Source organism: Parasteatoda tepidariorum, chromosome 8 (genome assembly GCF_043381705.1).
Source record: "Parasteatoda tepidariorum isolate YZ-2023 chromosome 8, CAS_Ptep_4.0, whole genome shotgun sequence".
NCBI lineage: Eukaryota > Metazoa > Arthropoda > Arachnida > Araneae > Theridiidae > Parasteatoda > Parasteatoda tepidariorum.
Window position 1 is genome coordinate 24,112,375 of NC_092211.1, and position 21,711 is coordinate 24,134,085.

Consider the following 21,711-nt stretch of genomic DNA (forward strand, 5'->3'; position numbering starts at 1 on the left):
CTAATATTTAACTACCTAACATTAAGTTTACTATCCCAAATAATTTTAACATCGATGGTCTTTGATTCAGTTCGTAATCTTATCATTTACGGAGGTGGCCTGTTTGGCCAGGTACTCCGGTGCACCAATTACTAGTTTCCTATTCAGTTTCATAAAGCAGAGATAGCATCCGAGAATGCTAAGAGAGAAACTGAAACGGGAGGAACTTAAACGCACAATCCAAAATCGTTATTGGAAGTTAAGAGTAACGCCTACTTTCTATTCGGAGCTTCATCGGATTCGGGTATGCCTAAGTAGTAACGCCTACTTTTTATTAAAAGCTATCTTTTGGGTGTGCAAAGAAGAAAAAAGTAAAGAAGATAAGTAAATGATTTGGGTGAGTGAAAATGAAGTTAAAATATTGAGAAAATAATAAAGATTAATGATAAGAGAAGGTGAAAAGAAATTAAAGTACGATTATTTTTAAAAATATTTTAAAATTTCTTTTAGTTATCGTAAAAAAAAAAACTTATTAAAAATCTGGAAAACTGAAAAAGCATAAATAGACTAAAATGTTTTCTTAAATTAAAGTATTTAAAAAAGTGATAAAAATTGCATAAATGCCTTTATTTATTTTTGTTATATGTCCTTATAATAATGGTCAAGTTTTCTATTTTATTTTTTACAAGATTTGAAATTCGGTCTTGTCCACGCTGGAGATGTGATAGTCAACGGACATTCTTTTCTTTACTTTCCTGCAATCTGCTTAATTTTTTTTTAATATCCTTCAAATCTAGTATTTAGTTTTTCTCTTCTATCTTTTTTTTTATTAGAATTATTTTCTTTGACAATGTTATTATTATTCAATAGAGAAGATGAGCTCGGAGTTGCATATATGATTAATCCTTCAGGTTCTTACAAACGTTTTCTTTGTTTACGATATTTTCTTGCTTTTTCTTTCCAAACTTTTCTCATTTTTCTCTTTTCACGCTCATTCATTTCTTGAACACTTTTAATTTTTCCACAAGGCTTTTCTTTAGTCGCAACGTTCTCTCTCTCACGCTTTTTTACTATCTTCAATACAGGGTTTTCTTTTAATTTCTGTCTAGCTTGTTTCATGCTAAGTTTTTTCTTTTTCCCTCTCTTTTGGATTTGAACATTTGATTGCTTTCTTTTTTTACATTTTGGTTTTGCCATCTTTTTCCTAAATTTTGAAGAGAAAAAAAATTTTTAAACATCGCAGAAATTATTTAGAAAAATATTTCCAATATTTACTTCTCCGATAAGAAAAAGTTAAACTTAATTGATTTTCTTTAAAAATAAATTAACGCATTTGTTCCTTTTTAAAAAATACCAATTGAAATAAAATAGTTTAATTAATAAAAATGTATTATGGTTATCTAACACATTGTCTCTTCCATTGACTGTGTCATCTCTTCCATGGGCTTGCTATGTCCACGGAGGAAACAAAAACTAGTTCTTGAATTTTACTGATTTTTGATTTTAAGGTTACAAAACTGGTGCAGATCTTTTTATTAAATATACTATTTTTGCCATCTAAAATTTATTTATCAAATATAAAATAATTTTCTCTTACCATCTTTATGATGACTTTGCCAAACCTCAGTTGAACGCAACAATCCAAAACTGGCACCAAAGAGAACAAAAACAACTGATAGTTAACGCTAGAAAATAGAATGGTTACCTTTTCCCACCAACCAGCTGTCTTACAGGGATTTCAGATATGCTGCCCTCTATTGCATATTTACTGATTAATCGTCCGCGGAGTGAGACTTCATTTTTGAAGGACAAAGTTTACTAGTCATTTATTTTGTAAAAAAAGAAGAAAAAAAATTTTAAAAAAAATATTAAATAAAAAGTTACTATAAGCATTTAACTAATTAAAACTACAAAAATCATTGGAATGACATTTAAATTGTTTAACAGCCATTAATAATTAGTTTGTGTCACAGACGTAGGGACGTCCACGGAGGGGATTTTGAAGTTATGTTTATTAAAAAATAAGAACGAAATATTAAATTCATTTAGCAGAAATGCATATATTTGATTAGTTTGAACTTTACGAAAAATGATGAAGAAAAATATTAAGAAATATGCTGTATTTTCTTATATTTATTAATAAGGGACTAGAAAAATCACATTTTTGTGAGAATGACCCATATATATATATATCAACAGTATTAATTTACAATAAATCCAGTAATTTGGAAATATTTTTAAGATTCAGGGTGTTTCTTAAAGAAAAAAACAACAGCTGTAATATAAGCAAAGCTGTGATATGCTGCTTTTTTTACGTTTATATGAAACCATTAATAAACTGGCCAAGCTTTTGATACTTGAAACCCAGTTTGTGTCTGTACTAGAATTAGAAGTTTCTAACCACCCAATTCCTTGATAAAATACTGAGGGAAAATGGTGCTCCCTACTGAAAGGATGTTAATAATGTTTGATAATATTAGCTATATTCTACGGCACATTTTTAGAAACTTAAATTACCATGTTTGAATATTACTTTGAGTTTTTAAAACAATAAATTAACTCATAAAGGTCATTCCTCTGATAGGAAAGAATTAATAATCCTTGATAACTGAAATGGTTATAGTTTCCTGCTGGCTGACCACTGTCGTGAGTTTCATTGATCAATGGCTAGTCGAACCAATAGAAGCATCACTTTTGTATAATGAGTGATGACGCTCCTTCGTAATGATCACGTGTTATACTTTGAAACTGCGTACTTTATTAAATACAAAATAATACACTAAATTAAGTATATTATTTTAATAAATTCTATGTTAAAATATAATAACGTTATGAAAATATTTAAACTTCATTTTTATGTTTTTAAAGAATTAACTAAATGGACAATAGCATCACAAGACCTTTTTTTTTCTCAGATGATTGCAAGGTTAAGCTCTTTACACTTTGACAGTGTAGTTATCGCTGTGATTATTGGAGCTTCTATAGAAATCGCAATGTTATTTGAGTACTGTCGCTGTGTTAAAAAAGTACCTCGTAAAGATCGAGGGAGGTAAATCTTAATTCGCTTTATGCACAGTTTTACTTGGAATTATCACGTATTTTCTATGAGTGAAGCTCGAATAAAAAGTAGGCGTTTCTGCTCGTAGTGTAGTCAATTAAAGGAAAAATTTTACCAAAATGACGGGATATCTCTTATTTAATTAAATAGGGACAGCGCGAACGCAGTCCCAACTACCAAAAATTATGCACCCCAAGCAACCACAATTTGTGGATGTGGCGAACGTCAACCAATCGAAGTGCAATGAAAGGTCTCTGCTCGGGGAAGCCTCCTTGATGATCAAGGCATATCCCAGTGCCAGGTAAGTATGCTCGAAAGTGTAGTGGAGATAATAATGATAAAATTAATATTGAGTTTATCCTGGTAGTTTAATTGATGTTAAAATTTATATTTTCAAAAAGAATATTATTTCTCAATAACTACGTAAATAAAACTTTTTTAACATTAAATTACGCATATTGAGCATTTAATCGAAAAGAAAAATTTTAATAAAGTATTGGTGCTATAAAACAGTTCAAAGTCAATGAAAAGTGATGGCTTTGTATGATATTCAATATTAAAGTTAAAAAATAATAAGCAATAAAGTACACTTATACATATGTATAGTTAAAAATTTATTATGGTTAATTATTTAAGAAAATCCTTGCATGTCTAAAATTATCATTTTTTTTTCTCACTTAAATGAGTTAATAATTTTTTAAGTCCATGTTCAAAGAAAGAATATTTCTAAATATAACGTTAACCCACGTTGCAAAAAATGGAGAACTAACTTTTAGTGCTTTGTATTGTTTCTATATTTAGGTGTGGTGCATGCAGTGTTAAGCAAAAGAATTATAATTCTTTAATTTTTAGTGTTTGTGAATAAGAATTTTTATTATCGATAGAAATAAAGGTAAAATTTTAAAATTTGAATCTACTATAGTAATAAAAGAAAGAGTGTTGTCATAACTGTTATAACTTTGGAACCGTTGGGGCTGAAATCTTCGCAGTGATCTACTCTTTACCCTGTCCTGAACCTTTCAAAAATGTTAATTAGATTTCGAGATTGATGAGAGAAAAAAACGACGGAAAAAAAAACGAACATTTTTCATAGAATTTCAATGACTCAATACAGCAGAGAAATTGCAAGCAATTTAATTTTTTTCCCTTCATTTTTTTTCAACGCTTTCAAAATAATTAACGGCAGTCAAGTTTACTAGCTAACAGCTCTTTTTAATTAAAAACGAGTTTCACTGAATGTTAACTTCACATTCTTTAAAAATAATTTATCTTGAACTCATTATGTTATGCAAGTACTAAAACTCAGCATAGTTCTAGTTCCAATGTCAAAGCTGCATCGTGGAATTAGCATTTTGTATGCTATCTTTATACAAATGTTTGTATTTGTTATTTTAATATTATTTCAAAGTCGAAAAAAGAAAGTTACGGCACGCTGAACTTTCGATTGATTTCCGTATAGACTTTGTACGACTGTCCTCTCAGATTCAAATCTTCGAATATTAACTGTATTAATAATATATTACTGCAGTCGGCAACAGAAACCCCTGAAATATTGTATAGAACTTTTAACACTTCATTTTTTTTCTTTTTTTTTTATACTAATTCTTCAAAATGGTTCTTCTCATTCCTCGAATTCTACTACTCTATAATATAAAAAGTAACAACAAGCGTATTAACAAGCCGACGACAATTATCTTCATGGACTTTCATAAATAATCATTTTAAAATGAGCCTATCTGTTACTTCTGTGAAAAACAAACTTTCGTTTCGTGGTAGTGTCATTTCCTTTATAAACAGATATAAATCAATCGGCTGTCAGCAGATGGCGACACTACTGTAAGTCAAACTACGCTTGAATCTTTTTTTCTTGTCTTCATTTATCAAGTATTATTGCAGTGTTCATTAATTCTGTCGTGTCTCGGTATAATAAAAATGATTTAAGTCGCTATCGTGTTACATAGAATGTAAAAAGTGATAACGTATGTGTATTTTTCAGCTCATTACTGGAACATGTAAAAGCAAAACGATAGAAAAAAAAAACATCTATGAAAAAATTATAAGAGACAAGTAACTGTTTCATTGTAAGTGACGTTTTTAATGTACTATTTACACAAATAAGTGATTCTAAAATAATTAATAATAATAATTAATTAAATAATAACTAATAATAATTAATGAAATAATAACTAATAATAATTAATTAAAAGATTCTAATCTAATTAATTAAAAGATTCTATGAGAAAATATGAACAAATGCTTAAAAAATTTCGCATTTTTTTAAAAAATAATTTTGAAGTACAAAGTGGGAAATTTTTAGTATCTGTGTTAAAACAATAATTAGATCGCATACAGTTTTAGTTACTTCTGTGTTATAGGGAAGGTCATTAAAAATAAAGTGTAAGACATTGTTGAATGAATTTAAAAATCACAAATTGCCATAAAAACTAATGTATGAAATGTTTTTAAAATAAAATGAAAAAATAAATTACTTCATTTAATATTTGTTACTTCATTTTAATATATCAATTTAAAAATAAATTAATTATTTAATTTTATCGAAAATTTATGTTTAGAATGATAAATATTTTTAAATAAAATGAGAAAGATTTTACCTGTGCTTATCAATAATTTTTTGTGTGCATCATTATGTGATTTTTTTTATTAAAAGCTATTTTAATAAAAATAACAATCGAATAATAAATAATGATTCAACAAAAGCCAAAGCACTACTTGGGGTTCATAAAGGCAGTAATATTTATTATAACGTAATCTTTTGCATGCCTTTAAGGCTTAAACAAATCGAGTGCTTTCGAAACAATTGTTACAGAAAATTTCAAACAATTCAAATGAACTTCGAAAAATACAGGGTGTTTCGTAATTATCATGCTTAATATACATTTTTTAAAAATTTTAACAAAGATTAAGTAAAAAAAGTGCACACATGAGGTGTTATAAATATCATATTAAAGCAAAAAAAGTATCGTCGAAATTTGCTTAACCGCAAGTAATAAAAGTGGAATAGTTTGAACATTAAAACTAATTTGATTTCCTGATGAAAATCGGAGGCGTTTCTAGCAATCGCATTTCATCTATTTTCTGTTTTAAATTAACAATTAATCAGATTTTTAAGTTGATTAGAAGATACAGATTAACAATCAAACAGATATGATTATGTATGTATGTAACAGATCTGATTATGTATGTAAAATATTTACTTAATATAAACTTCTATGTAAATTATTCACTTAATACATACATCTATGTAAAATAATTACTAAGGAGAATAAATGATTGAATTTAAGGAAATAATTTTGATAATTCAGGATCGAAACTATTTTAATAATTCCGTAGCAGAATAAAATAAATTTTACTTTTATAAAGCTTATGATTATAAAGCTAGCTTTCTTAACTCTTAGCTGACCAATTATGCCGCTTTATATAGCATCGTGACTCCGTAACAGAACAAAAGAAATTTTTCTTTTCAAAACTTATGATCAACAGCTTTAATTCTTAACGGACTAACTATGCCGCCATATTAAGTAGCATGGTGTATTTTCTTTTTAGTTTTAATGCCACTTGTATCACAGCAAAAATAATTGTATCACTATTATCATTCTCATTTTTATCATATTTTAAATTAATAAGCCATGCAAAGTAGCATGGTGAATTGTAATTCTGGTTCCAATATCGCCTGTATCACTGCAAAAATAATTTTTTAACACTATTATTATTCTTATTTTTATCACATTTTCAATTAATAAGCCATATAAAGTATCATGGTATATTTTCTTTCTGGTTCCAATGCCGCTTGTATCACAGCAAAAATAATTTTATCACTTTTATCACTCTTATTTTTATCAGATTTTCAATTAATTTTATAGTTATTAATTATATAATCAGTATCAACTATATAATTAATTATATAATAAATTATTACAATTATAACAATAATATATCAATCAATTTTTACTGAAACAAAAAATTTTTTAATCAAAAAAAAAAATACCACAGTTTCTCGTCGTATAAAAAATAGTTCTGCATTAGTGGAGAAGAAACTTGAAATGCTATCGGGGCGTTAAGGGTTAATAAACAAAATAACAAGTTTACATAGTGGTTTGACAAATTTTAAGGAGGTTTTTTTTCTACCACGCTTTAACCACCAGATTTATGCACTCAGTAGACACTCTTTTTTGGCTATATTTCTGACAAGAATTTTCATCTTCTTTCAAGGCACTGCAGCCTGTTGTAGTTCAAGGCCATCCCAAACAGTCTTTTTCTATCTGGTCCTATCGGCAACAAGGTTCCCTTATTTACTATACGAAAGTCCTTCTCCTCTGAGGCAGGCCACCTAATTGGTGGTTTTTCTCGCTTTCTGTCTCCCATGAGATTTGTAAAAGTATGCTTTTTTTTCTACTTGGTTGGTATTATCAAATGGAAAAAGAAGTCCGTACCATGGTAGTCTATTGCATTTTATGACTTCAAGGATATCAGATTACTTGTACTTTTGGTAAATTTCAAAGTTCAACAATCATCTCCACATATTATTCTCATGAACTGCACCAAATATTTATCTTAATATTTTCCATTCGACGGTCAAAAACTTATTTTCATGTAATTTGGTTGTTGGATAAGAATTTTTAAAACTTATATTAAGAGGAGGGATTGCGGAGCGCCCTGTTTAATTTAAACATACAAAAGATATGGCCTACTGAAGAAGAATAAAACTAACTTTAGGATTCTATAAGTATCTATTACTAACCAAATGTTCTCAAAACGATTCAATTAGCTTTAATGTTAGTTTTAGGGTAATTAGTTTTAATGTTAATGTTAGTTTTAGTTTAATGCCATTTAATTTCAATGTTAGTACTTATTAATGTAATTTTTAATGTCTAATTAAAAACTTTTTGGAATAGTATTTTGGGTACATTTATTCTCCAAAGGTACTCAGTCGAAAATTTATTTATTCGAATTGCAAAAAAAATTTTTTTTATTGTATGTTGATTAATATTATACTCATTTATTTGTGTGGAAACAAAAATAAAAATTTCAACAAAAACACTCTTCCTTCATATTTACTAATTTTATTTAATATCAATAAATTATAATAGTTGTAACTCAATTTAACTCAAAGTAGAAAATTTAATATGCAGAAAACATTCATATTTTAAATTAATACAGTACTTTGATGTATATATTTTTCAATAGATGGCGCTAACATTCTCAATGAAGTGTGAAGCTTATTTTCCCTTGCTTGTTGTATTCCTTGCTAAAATACTTCTTTCAAATGTTCGCACATTAAAATACAGTTTACAAATTTAAAAAAAAAAAATTCCGATTTTTTTTAAATTATTTAAAAAACAGTACATTTTCAAATAATTTTTTGTTACGGTACATTATTTTATATAAAGATTATAGCAAATGATAATGACATAATTTTTTTATGAAAATAACTGCGTGCACTCATTTATTTACTGATTTGCAAGAGCAAATAAAATTTATTTAAAAGCAAATATTTAAAAAAATTATAATTTTGATCAAAAAAGTTACAGCATAAAGAATTCCAATAATTTTATTTTTGCATTAAAGAAAAAGTTGAAAATCTTTATAACCGAATTATTAAATGAGTCCTGAAAAATCTATAAATAAATTAGTAAACATTTCCGAATTCGATGAAAAAGTACAGAGAAAAGTATATCTAAATGGATTTAATATTGCAGTGTTTGTTTTTGTTTTAAAAAAAGGAGCGTTCTTTTTGCTGAAAAACATAATCATACATGATTATTATTTGGTACTACAGGACGAAACATGCTCCGGCATTAAAAGATGATACATAATCCGGGACTAACAGATGAGACATGATCCGGTGCTAATAGATGAGACATGATCCGGGACTAATAGGTGAAACAACCATGATCGGGGACTAAGAGGTGAGGTATGATCGGAGATTAAATATTGAAACGGTCAGGGAGCTGACTTCAAGTTAGAAGCGTGCCCGGTTTGTATCCCGGATAAGGCACGGATGTTCTTTTCCTTCTGTATTTGTCCTTCAAAATGTGGAAGCAATGTTGGTCCACCTAATCTGATGCCCCTGAGAGCGTGGTCAACAAATCTGCCCTTCTGATACCTGAATGATAAAAGTCAATATCCGGGTGGGCATTGGAGGAAAAAAAAATGAAACACAATTAGGGACTAATAGGTGAGACATCCATGACCGGGGACTAATAGGTGAGACATCCATGATCGGGGACTAAGAGGTGAGACTTCTATGATCGGAGACTAATAGGTGAGACATCCATGATCGGGGACTAATAGGTGAGACATCGATCATCGGGGACTAATAGGTAAGACAGCCATGATCGAGGACTAATAGGTGAGACATCCATGATCGGTGCTAAGAGGTGAGACATCCATGATCGGAGAGTAAGAAGTGAGACATCCATGATCGGGGACTAAGAGGTGAGACTTCCATGATCGGGGACTAATAGGTGAGACATCCATGATCGGGGACTAATAGGTAAGACATCCATGATCGGGGACTAATAGGTGAGACATCCATGATCGGGGACTAAGAAATGAGGCATCCATGATCGGAGACTAAGAAGTGAGACATCCGTGATCGGGGACTAAGAGGTGAGACATCCATGATCGGGGACTAATAGGTAAGACATCCATGATCGGGGACTAAAAGGTGAGACATCGATGATCGGAGACTAAGAGGTGAGACATCGATGATCGGGGACTAAGAGGTGAGGCATGATCGGAGCCTTAATAGTGAAACACGATCAGCGACACAAAGATATGAGACATGATCCGGGACTACAATATAAATACAATATCTCAAAACTGAGCCATGTTCGTAACTGTTCTTGTTTATATTGCGAAGAGTGAAACAAATTAAATGGTTTTAAAAGAGGAAAGAGCCGTCAGGGGTGCTAGGACGCCGGGGGGATTGAAAAGTGCTTTTAATCATTTTTATTTAACTGTCAAAAATATGACGATGGACAGTTTTCCACAGAAGTACCTTTCGAATAATATGAAACGCAAAGTAGTCTTGAACACATAGAAACCTTATTTGCTTGAAGAAAAAACTGAAGATGGTAAAAGTCGGCATGTTTCAAATCCCCAAACATAGCCGCTCATTCTCAAGACTCGCCAGACATGAATGATAGAAGCAAAAGAGATTATTTTGAATTTTAGATTTTTCGAAGCAAATGAAACTTTTATAGTCTGAAGTACCTATATCTTAATTATTCAGTTATTTTGGAATTATTAATTTAAACGTAGTTGTCCAATTGGAATGTTTGGTTTTAGATTGAGAAATATTATTTTTTTTGAGTAATTTACGCAGAGAGAATTTTTTTAAACTTTATCCGAATAAAATTTTGCAAAATCTAAAAACAGACGAACTCATAACATTTGAAAAATATTAATTTGTTATTACAGCAATTTAGATTAGAATGAAACGCAAGAGTATAAGAATATAAACGAATTTTCATTACTAAAATTCTAAGTATCAATAAGCTTTAAATGATTTTAAAAGCGAATCAAATGAATTTATTTTCATGTTTCCTTCCAATTTCCAAATTTCTTAACAACAATACAGTTTCATGAAAGACTGCACAATTTTTATCAGAATAATTCGAATATAGAATCTTTCAATCAAATATAATTCCCCATTTCATCAACTTGATTGAATGTTAGGGGGTCAGACAAAACTTCCTACTAAAACAAACAGGAAAAGCGCTTGCCACCTCAAGCCAATTACCGGGCACAACCCTTTTCACTCAAATGATGGCCCAACTAAACATTCCATATTCCATTATCACAGAAAACTGTCATCGTCTGCTTCTGTGTACGTGTGTGTGCGCAAGGAGAGAGAGAAAGAGCAGAAATTCGAAACCAGATGAACGCTTCCCTTTCAATTTCCGGAATAATAGTCTCAGATGTCTCTCGGATATCGAATGTCTCGGGACCCGATCCAGCTTGAATCTATAGCGCATGCGCCATTGCATAGAAGCACCATGGACCGAAGCTTATGGAATAGAACTTTTTCTTCTCGTTTTATTCTATTTTTGCATTATTTTACTAACTTTTATGTTTGTTTTTTTCACTTCTTTTTTTCATTCTATATTCATAATAGTGGAATTAAATTACTTTGAGATGAAAATAAATGTTTTGAGCGTTTATTACATAGCATTTTTTGGAAAGTTTTACAGTAAATCTAATATCTATCATTGTTTTTCTTCAAAATTAAATAATGTTCCAGATAGTTGAACTTTTTCCTTTTCATGTGAGCAATTATTTTTATTTAGTTTTTAAATTTGCTGATAATCAAATTGAATAAATAATCCCAAGAAACTGAAGCGGTAAGATATTACTGGATTAAAAACTTCATTCGCTTCAAAAATATAGAAAATTGAAATAATAATTCGACATGTTTCAAGCGTTCTAAAATAAGCGCTCATTTTCAAGACTTGCCAGACGGGAAGGAGAAGGAACAAATGTGATTTGAGATATAAAACGTAAAGTTGCCAACAGAAAATGGTAAAATAAAGGAGAGAAACATAATTAGAAAAATCACGATAGCCGTGAGACGATAAATAAAATGAAAAACAGGACACTGTTGTTTTTCGTGTTCTGTTTTTAATCTTTTTTCTCCCTCGGCTTCTGTGGTTTTTCTAGTTTTATTTTTCTTCTTGTTAAATATTAATTTCTTAAAATAAATTAATATTAGGTAAAGTAAAACTTAGCTTATATTTCCTTTTTTTTTAAATTTTTATCAACGAGAAATAAAAGGCAAGCAAGATAAATACTTGAACGACATGACAAAGTATAAGCTACATATTGTATTTCTTTTTTAACAAAACTATATTTTTGTTGTAGCATTTTAACTGTATTCTAAGATGGGAAAAAAACCCCTGCAGTTTCGATATTGATTTGATAAAGGACATTTCAAATACTGCATTAATGAGTTCTTTTAATGCAGTAATTTTATGCACGAGAATGTTTAGAATAGCGTACTTTTATGCTTCTGATGTTGAATAATTTTGAACAATTATCGAACTTTTACTCAAATTTGAATAAAAATTTAGATGCATTTTTTCTACTCTTTCTTTCTTTTTTAGCCTTTACATACATTTTAAGAGAATAGATACTATTATATGACAGCCATTGTTTCGTGAGTAACTAATAAAGGAAAATTATAAGAAGTAAAAAATATTTAGTTTTATACTAATTGCTTTTCTATTACTTACGTCGTTACAGCTGTAATATTTCAAATATAACTACCGCAAAATCGAAGAGGAAATGTCGTAAAGGCCAAAGCGTGCCCTAAAGCGTCCCAAACTTCTCAAAATATCTGCTATCAGTGTCAATTTTCCTGAGACACTTGTCAAAGTACGTATTCAGCGAGCTGAGAAAATTGCCGCCAGAATTATTGACTCGCATTCATTTTGAGTGGCAACGAAAGACATTGATGAAAGACGCATCGTAATTTCGTCTAAAAGATTTTTATCGTCTGCTTTTCACCATTTCACTATCACTTAGGAGGTCCTGCATCTTATAGAACTTTTTTGATATATATTGTTGATAAAAATTATCGAAATATTCCCATTAAAAATATTATTGATTCTATTTATTATTTTTTTTTTTATGTGATTGACATTAATGACCAAATGGATTGCTAAAACTGAATTCTCATATTATTACTTCAAAAATGTTAAAAGATTTTTAAGAAAACGGAATCGGCTATTCGAGAGAATAATATCTGAGTGCTTCGAATACCATTCAATGAGAAATTGTTTTAGACACTGTTTCAAACATTATTTATGCCTTCTTGTAATTCCTTACATTCTAATCTTCGAAGTACTATTTTGTTTTCTTGAAATTCGAATACAAAATTGACCGATAGCAGTATAACAATAAAGCCCTTACCACTAGGAAAAAATTTGTGCTTAGTCAGAACACATCCACGAATAATGAAAGATAATGATGAAAGCCTAACTTTTATCGTTTGCTTTTCATTATTGCTTTGGAGATCCAATACATTATAGAACATTTTTGATGTATATTGCTTATAAAAATGATCGAAAAATTCCCATTTAAAAGTAATATTGATTTTATTTATTTATTGCTTAGGTGAAAGATATTCATAAGAAAAAGAATAGTGAAAATTAAGGTAGTTCCAAGAGAAAGAGTCTGAGTGTTTTGGATACTGTTCAATAATAATGGTTTTTAGAAGCCATACTTAATTTAATTTTGCCATTGTTAGTTTAAAAATACCTTCTATACATCAAATTCGAGCCCGAAATTAAATCAAATGCAATTTTTTATGTTACAGCTATTGCCGCATTAATGTATGCTTATTCTTATACGATCTATGGTAAAATGAGAATTTAAATTTTGTGTAATCGACAGACTTCAATGGTATACTAAATTTTTTATACAAAATATTCCTTATTAAGTCTTATTTTAATGTTGTTCTCTATACTTCAGCTTTGTGATTTTTCATTTTTTTCAATAAAAAGCGGTAGATTGAGAATCTTTGGAAGTAAGAGGGGAAAAAATGTTTTACCACAAGCGTTTGTAAATTGTATAAAGTTTAAAAATCACTTTCAATAACTTAAAAGTAAAGCACTTCTGCAACACCTGGCTGTTTTACCTGGGGGTTGTCGAGTTTAAGTTTTCACGATTTCAGGACCAACATTATGATGGAGACAATGTGATCAACGTTTCTCACCAACAGCAGGAAGGATGGTAGCCACTGATCTGAAGCTATGATTCAATTTGATCTATTGATCTGAAACTACGCCACAACCGGTGATAGAACTCAGGTTCTTCGTGACAATTCAGCATCGTAAAACTGAAATATTTTAACTCTGGTCCTTCAGTAACAGTTCAATGCTTTAAAACTGAAATATTTTAACTCTGGTCCTTCAGTTCAATGCTTTAAAACTGAAATATTTTAACTCTGGTCCTTCAGTAAAAGTTCAATGCTTTAAAACTGAAATATTTTGACTCTGATCCTTCAGTTCAATGCTTTAAAACTGAAATATATTAACTCTGGTCCTTCAGCTCAATGCTTTAAAACTGAAATATTTTAACTCTGGTCCTTCAGTTCAATGCTTTGAAACTGAAATATTTTAATTCTGGTCCTTCAGTTCAATGCTTTAAAACTGAAATATTTTAACTCTGGTCCTTCAGTAACAGTTCAATGCTTTAAAAGAGAAATATTTTAACTCTGGTCCTTCAATAACAGTTCACTGCTTTAAAACTGAAATATTTTAACTTAAAAATTTTATGTATCTGGAATTACCTATTGTGGTTCCTGATACATAAAATTTTGTGAAGACTAAGATGTTTAGGTATCGATAATGTCTTCATGTGTTATAATTGTTTGATGAATGGTTTTTCAAGAAAATCATTTATAAAGTAATGGTACTTGGAGAAATCATATTAAAGTGAATTATTTTTGACAAATATAACTTATTGTGAAGCTCTTATATACATCACTCAAATGTATAATAATATTTAAAACTGGGTGGGTATGTATTGATTGCAGTAGAAGAGATTGAAAGTTTTCCATTTCTGCACAGGCACCCTTGCTGTTTTCATAGGGCACATAAAAACATTTACACCACGAAAATTTAAAATGAAGATTATTTAGGAAAGGAAAATATCGCGGCTTACGACATGTAATTAAAACAATTTAATTCAACGAATTTACCCCAGTTAATATGTATGCTTAAAAAACATTGAAATAAATACATTTTTGTTTCTCTTTTGATGCTCCGTGTACGTTTCTGGAACTAAGAGTACTTCATATTACATTATGGCCTACCACTTTTAGTAATTATATAAGTAACTAAGGATAGAAAAAGTAATAATTTAAACTTAACTACTCCAAAGGAAGATGATTTTTGTTTATTATTACTATTCGTTTAAGCCCAAAATCAAATAATAAATTATAAGAGTTTATATATAGCGATTATATTTACCTAAACAATGGAAGCATATTAAAAAAAACATTGTTGTCTACTTATTACTACTACATTTATAGTTGTCTACCTATTAATTGATTTTTGAACGCCGTTAATACTGTGCTACTGATTAATTGGTTTTTAAGCGAGAGAAAAGTTGCTTACTTATTAATTGATTGTGCACTTATTAATGTTCGTATAGTTGTGCATTTTACTTATTAATTGATTTTTAAACACTGTTAGAACTAAGCTACTATTAAATCGGTCATTAAACAAGAAAAAAGTGTGACAGTAGTTATTAAATAACTTTTTTTATTGTTAAAAGCTTTTTTGTTTATTTTTTTGTTTATTATTTTTCTTTATTTTTCTATTTTTTTTTTTTTATTTNTGATGCTCCGTGTACGTTTCTGGAACTAAGAGTACTTCATATTACATTATGGCTTACCACTTTTAGTAATTATATAAGTAACTAAGGATAGAAAAAGTAATAATTTAAACTTAACTACTCTAAAGGAAGATGATTTTTGTTTATTATTACTAGTACTTCATATTACTAGCACTAGGAGTACTTCATATTACATAATGGCTTACCACTTTTAGTAATTATATAAGTAACTAAGGATAGAAAAAGTAATAATTTAAACTTAACTACTCTAAAGGAAGATGATTTTTATTTATTATTACTATTCGTTTAAGCCCAAAATCAAATAATAAGTTATAAGAGTTTATGTATAACAAATATATTTATATAAGCAATGGAAGAATATTGAAAACATTGTTGTCTACTTATTACTACTACATTTATAGTTGTCTACCTATTAATTAATTTTTGAACACCGTTAATACTGCACTACTGATTAATTGGATTTTAAAAGAGAGAAAATTTGCGTACTTATTAATTGATTGTACACTTATTAATGTTCTTATAGTTGTGCATTTTACTTATTTATTGATTTTTAAACATTGTTAGAACTAAGCTACTATTAAATCGGTCATTAAACGAGAAAAAAGTGTGACAGTAGTTATTAAAAAACTTTTTTTATTGTTGAAATCTTTTTGTTTATTTTTTTGTTCATTATTTTTTTTATTTTTCGATTTTTTTAAAATTTTTTTATTTCTTATTTTATTTTTTTAAGTTGTTAGCATATTTGTCCTCGAACCAAATGAAATTCTTTAACTCAAATGACTTTAAAAAGTTTCGATTTTGTGAAGACTTTTTAAACGAAATTCAACCTTTTGTTGTCCCATCACCCCGAAAAAAGTACGCATTATCAAATTGGAAGTATACTTCTGGTGAACGTGGCATTAATATTCACTATTCTTGTTGCAAAAAATGCCATGAAAAATTATGCGCCCTGCTTCCTGTTTTGCTCGCTTCAGCGCGATTATACATTGATTTTTTTTAGATATAGGCTAAGAACTTCTATTCTAAGTTTAATTCATCTGCAATATGTGTTTTCTTAATTTAGTGCCACAAAAAAATAAGTTCGTTGGCATCTAAAAAAAAAAAGGTCAAATCAATGTATCAAAAAATCAGCCTAGAATTTTATGCCAGTAGAAACTATTTTGCGAATAGGTGAAATATGAATTTTATAACCGTTATTGAGCAGCCGACCCAATTTTTTGGATTTGTGACTACTAATGTTCAACTCCGTAGCCTAATAGTTTAGAACCCAATCCAGAAGACAAGGGAACTCATGGATCATGGATTGGGAGAAATTAAACATTCGTGGAGGACTTTTTGTTGGAACAAACCCTCATTACATGGAGTGGAAGACAACTAAAACCTCCCATGGTTAGACAGACACGGTTACTCTAGTATCCATGGTTATTGCACTTGGATAGTGTTTTTGCATTCTGTTATTGTATTCTACTCTTGTATTATTATTTGTATTTGTACTTTGATTCTGTTGCTGTATTCTGATTCTGCTGTTGCATTTTGATTTTATTGTTGTATTTTAATTCGATTGCTATATTTTGATTCTGTTGATGCATTCTGATTCTATTGTTGTATTTTGATAGCATTTATTCTGTTGTTTTAATTTTTATGTTGCATTATAACGCTTTTGTTTATTCTGATTCGGTTGTTGTATTCTGCTGTTTAATTATGTTAGACTTTGATTCTGTTACTGTATTCTAATTCTCTTGTTGTATTGTGATAAAGTCTAACATTCTGATTCTGTGAGATATATTCTGAAAGAGTTAAATTTGTTAATTCTGTTGTTGTATTGTTTTGTGCTATATTATTTTCAATTATGTACTCTGATAGTAGTATTTTGGCTTTCGAAACCTTTTTCTGTATGGAGTAGAAATAACATTAGGAATTTTAAAATATTGTCTAGTTAAAAAGTTATTTCATTGGTCTCTGATCAGGTGCATGCTTTCTAAAATGCAATCATACTTTTTTTGTTGTTGTTTCTAATGTCACTTGCCACACTAGCAAGCCTGCTTGGTGAAACCGAGCAAATTTAAGGCAGAGGGTGCGCTTCTTGTTTTTCAGTGGCGCCATCTATGGCCAAGAATTCGACTTCGGCCACATCACACGTCACACCCGTTTATAGGGCGGACCCATTCATTCATCCACAGATCGTAATTTTGACCTGAATCAGAGAACGATCGATCTCCAATCCAATACCCCCAGAGGTATTGATTTGTTACAGGAACATGGAGGACTTTTGCGACTCGACCGATTTAATGTGCATCAGTCTCTTTACTACTACATCACTTCGGCCGGCAGGGTTCGAACCCACGAACTCTCGGACACGGGCCCAGTGCCCTACCGACCAGGCTATCAAGGCCCTAAGTTACTTTTTTAACTATGATACTTTTTTTTCCTCCTTTTAACGTTTTAAGTTAGCTCAACAGATAAATCTCTCAAAATACTTAAAATTTAAAACTTTTCGAAAGTAAATGAATGAAAAAAAAATCATCAATTTCTGCTTGACACTCAGTGATTTGTGACTTTTTCTGATAACCGTGAATACATAAAATCCACAATAAGCATAAGCACATTTTTGACTGTGTTCAAAAATTTCAGCCCACAGTATTGAGAGTCGGCAAAGCGTATCAGCCACCCCTAAAGAGGGGCGGACATGGCAATAAAAGAACGGAAATAGAACCCCCAAGAAAGTGTTTTCTTTTGCAATTCATGGCGCTTTGCTCTTTTCACACTTCAAGTGATATTGGAGACGTGTAAGCCAGGGTGTTCAAAAAGTCGAAAAGGGACCTTGCTGAAAGGCGGAGAGCAAGTTAATGGCACAATAGGTGTTCAAATGGGCTCTGAACGGGGGGAGATCACACCCTTGGAATAATGGAGATGCGGTATTTTTCTTTGAATGGAGAATGTACTTCGGTAGTCAATTTTGTATTAAGAGCGTTGACCGGTGGTCAAAGCTCTGATGACGTGCTCAAGTGTGAAATGCATTCTAAAGAAGATTAGTGTGTCCATATTATTTTTTACATTTATCCCTGAAATATTTTTCGGTCTACTTTGAATTTTCGACATTGAAAAAAAAATAATAATAAAAGAGGGATGAATACAATAATATTCATCATTGGGAGACATTCTTAAAAAAAAAATTATTAAATTAATAAATCAGGAATAAATTACTTGTAATTTGAAGAATAACAATATTTTTCTCTCAATGCCAGTAAGAATTGAAAAGATAAAGTAAATTTTGCATTTCAACTAAGATTAAATTACTTAAGTTAACATTTATTAAATTGTAATTCATTTTATTTTATTTTATTTTACTTTATAACCGTCGTTGAACAGCCGACCCAATTTTGAGTTTACAACTACGATTGTTGTCGAAGACTTGTAATTTTGAACCCGATCCTGAAGACAAGGGAACTCCTGGATCAAGTAGTGGGAAAAATTTGCCTTGATGGTGGACTTTTTGATGGAACTAACCCGCATTTGCGCTACATGAAATGGAAAACCAAGAGAACTTCCCATTGTTATCCTGATGACAAGGAAACTCTAACGCATGATCCGTCTACCACTGAGGATATTTTACTTCTGGACAGTGGTCATTGCGAGCCAGGAGCTGAGTTCATCTCATTGTGAGGCGAGTGTGCAAAGCCCTGAACCACCACGGCTCTAATTGCATTTTATTCGTATATTAAAATTTTTAACCAGGTTCTAACAAAAGAGAGAGAGAAAAGAAATGATGATTGGTTTCAATGCATTTCATAACAGAAAAAGGTATGTAGATAAAGCAGATAACATTTGCAAATCGCAGGAAATTTTATTCAAATGAAACAATTTCTTTCACACTAAAAAAAAACAAATAAAACGATGATTTTGATTTAATTTTACATCATGTTTTGATCTTGCTTAAAAAAGAGAAAGAAAAACGATAATTAAAATAAAGATCGAGCGATATCCTCTCTTAAATCGCGCACCCCTCTCTCAATATGTTTCTAACAATATCGCGCTTTTTTGCGCCTAACAAAACAGTATCTAATCACTTTACCCCCGAAAAGCTCAACATCGATCACGAAGCAGAAGGTTTTCCAGGTATTGGGGGAAGGAGTCTCAACAATTCGAAAAAAATAAAAATAAAATTCTAGGGGTGGTTCTGAGTTTTGATCTGTGGTTCCCCACTGTTCAACCATCAATTGCATGCATGCCGGATCCGCTTTTTGAAAGTAGTAACAAGCGAAACATAATAAATCAACTTGAACAAGAGGCCGAGAGTGTCATGGTGATCATGTGGTCTGTCTTACCTTTGCTTTATACCAGTATGGACACCCCCCTCAGACCACTCTTGATATAAAAGAGGGAACAAAAAATGTTCCATTCGGATTTTGGAACCTATTAAAAAATTTGAAAAGGGTGTTTTTGAGGGCGGATTGTTGGGCAAAGATATCTTTAAGCATTTCAAGAATTGTAAGGGGTGTTTGTTGCCATGGTTAACAACTGGAAATATGGGAAAGGGATATCTTACAAAAGGGGGTATTTTATGGTATTTCTATGAACTAGGTACAACAATATGTTTATAGGATATGGTAAATCTGAAACTAGAGTACAAACGAATGTATGGGTTATCCTCGTGAAAACAGTCATTTAAGGTTAAGTTCAGGAATCCTATATATAAGTAAATATATAGGTAAATAAATAAAAAATAAAGTGATTTGTAATTTCTAATTATTTTTAAGCAAGAAATTTTTTTTTGATAATTTGGTTAATAATAGAGCAGTTCACCTCTAATTTTAGCAACAACAGCACCACCACACGCATATTCCCCATCTATAAAATCATCCTTCTCTCATTATATGTAGTAAAATAATGATAAATTCATTAAAAAATTTTAATATTAGTTTTAATTAATTGATTTTTAGAATCATTTATATGAAAAAAAAGCTTTTGCAATGTGAAAAGTTCCAGATCAAATTACAGTAAAAAGTAATGGTACTCTTAGTACCATTGCCTTTTACAGTAAAATTCAATTTTACCGTAAATTTTACAGAACAAAATATCTGATATACAGTAATTTTTAAAGTTACATTTAATGTTAAATCACTGAATCACTGCAATTAAATATTGCTTTAAAAAATTACAGTTTAAAATTTTAAAGGTACTGTAATTTTTACAGTTACATTTACTGTTAAATCACTGAATTACTGCAATTAAGTATTGCTGTAAAAAGTACAGTATAAAATTTAACGGAAAAAATTAATTTTATGGATTGTTTAAGCTGGTAGTAATTTTTAGCGTAATTTTATGTAGAATTTTTCCCAGTTTAATGATATACCTTTAGATATCATTTTATTTAGTTATTTTTTAGTTTTAAAAAAGACAAAAGGGTCATATGTAAATGGATTGCACAGGTAAGGCTTCCGTAAGTTGAAAATAACAACATATCTAACTTATAAATCATAAAAATTTTTATTAAAATATTCTATTCAAAGATGTTTTATGAGGGTTTATAAATTGTTATGAAGAAATTTTGCAACGGTCTAAGGACATACTTTATAAATAACGCAGAAGCAATATTTTTTAATTTTTTTTAACGAATTTAAAATGCATTTTTTAAATTTAAAAAAAAAAATATCGAAGTAAAGATGTTTTTTAAATTACTGAAAAAATATTTAAATACATTATTTATTACGCCGAAAAAGAAATAATTCAAGGTAAGAATCATCCCAAACTAAATTTATTTCAGTTTTATTTGGTAGATTACAAGATGTTTCAGTAGCTTTGCGTCAAAATCAGCTTTGCGTCAAAATTTTAGCTAGATATTATATTCTTCATTCCAAAATTTTCTCACCATGTTTTAAAAACGATCACTTTGTTGCGTTCTTAAAATAAAAATAAACATAATCATAAAATTGAACAATTATTAGAAAAAGCAGAGAAATTATTAAAGCGAAAGACAACATGAATAATGCGCAAATGAAAGTACATAAACTGACATATATAGTTTCAGTTCTATAAGCAAAAACCTTCCTCAGTGTTTAATCGTCAAATTACACCTAGACAAAACGTCCTTTCGACGTTTAGACAATGAGGAAGGTTCTTATTTATAAAATTAAAACTATAGTACGTCAATTTATGTAATTCATTTGTACTTTATTCACGTTATTTATTTTTGTTTCATTCACGTAACAGAAAGTATACCTATCCTTCTGTTGAAGGAATTACGAGTTTTATTTATATCATTATTTTTACAACACGTAATAAAAACTTTT

The 21,711-nt window shown here is 29.8% G+C and overlaps 1 non-coding gene across 1 annotated transcript; it reads right to left on the bottom strand.

The window, feature by feature from the left end:
- Positions 1–3,183: 3,183 nt before the first annotated feature.
- Positions 3,184–3,346, bottom strand: LOC122268824 (U1 spliceosomal RNA). Its single transcript, XR_006224702.1, has one exon. It is a non-coding gene; the product is annotated as a U1 spliceosomal RNA (small nuclear RNA).
- Between the last annotated feature and the right edge of the window lie 18,365 nt (positions 3,347–21,711).